Here is a 1,206-nt window from a genome sequence, read left to right on the forward strand (position 1 = left end):
AAAATTCCAAATTGAATTATTATCAGATTATTGAGAATGTTGAGAAATATGTAATAATATTTCGGATAATATTATGGTAAATCTGGAAGGGTTAAAATAAGTTAAAAAAAGAAAAAAAAGAATGTATAATATAAGCGTGTTTTTTTATATATCCGAGTTAGAATCATGGATGATCAAATTCGTGTCATGTACCAACAGACGGTATTGCAGAGTTATCTTCGTGAATGATAGTGGAACCGCATGGCCATTAATTTCAATTCAATTTATTTTTGATTTTTATTTCGCGATCTGCGATAGAAAATACGAAATAAATTTAAGGTTATTCGAAAAATAATAACGTTATACTGTGCAATAGTATTTAATCATTTATAAATCGAAAACTAAGTTCTTATGATTTATTCATTTATCATTCATTTCTTGAAATAATTATACGTATTTCTAAATCATCCCGCATAATCAAACATGTTTATTTACCAGTTTAGCTAATTGTCTAATGATTTCTATTTCGTTTGTTGTCGCGTTTCTTTTGTTTTTTCAATTTGAAAAATGATTTTTAGAATTTTAAAAAGATTTGAAAACTTCAAAAGCATCGCGGAAATATTTCAAAGAATCAATCCGAGGGCTTTCAAAAATATTAAATAAATCTTTAGGGGTCGAGCTGAGGCCCCTGGATACATCCAATAACTTCTTAGAAACTCGAAACCTTATGGAACTAACGATACCCTTGAAACCATTGAAACTTTCCGATACTCTTGATATGATACCCTGGCAACGTTTGGAAACTTTTGGTTCCAAGGTCAGTGATATTCGACCTTATTCCATTCTCGATCGTATATATCGTTCAAAATCATCCACGATACGAAAGATCCTTTTTTTCAATCCATTCGTTTCTTTCATTTTATACAAAACCAACATGTGGTGGCGATTCACGTTTGCTTTCAATTATAACCGACGAAATTGAATTTTTTTTTAATTAAAAATTAAATCGTATAACAACTTCGCCCATCGACCCATTTTTCTTTCTAACAGAAATTTATTCTCTTTTATTCTCTTTGTAAATTCGTTATTTCGCCTGTTTATTTTTTTATTACGCAAAATTTCCAATCATTTCCGAACAGCAATAAAACGCAATCCAAACGCAAAACTATTGTTGCAACGTCGCAACAAATTTATCTTTCGATCCATTTTTTTTTTTTTTTTTTTTTT

The 1,206-nt window shown here is 29.4% G+C and overlaps 1 protein-coding gene across 1 annotated transcript in view; it reads left to right on the plus strand.

Moving 5' to 3' along the window:
• Window positions 1-208: 208 nt before the first annotated feature.
• The window catches only part of LOC102681850 (zinc finger protein 628-like), a 19,888-nt gene continuing 18,890 nt past the window's right edge, over window positions 209-1,206 (plus strand). The window contains exon 1 of the mRNA XM_006612489.2: window positions 209-220. The gene's annotated coding sequence lies outside the window, so the exon portion shown is untranslated. The remainder of the gene's footprint in view (window positions 221-1,206) is intronic.

This window comes from Apis dorsata, unplaced genomic scaffold, assembly GCF_000469605.1.
Source record: "Apis dorsata unplaced genomic scaffold, Apis dorsata 1.3 scaffold_113, whole genome shotgun sequence".
NCBI classification, from domain to species: domain Eukaryota; kingdom Metazoa; phylum Arthropoda; class Insecta; order Hymenoptera; family Apidae; genus Apis; species Apis dorsata.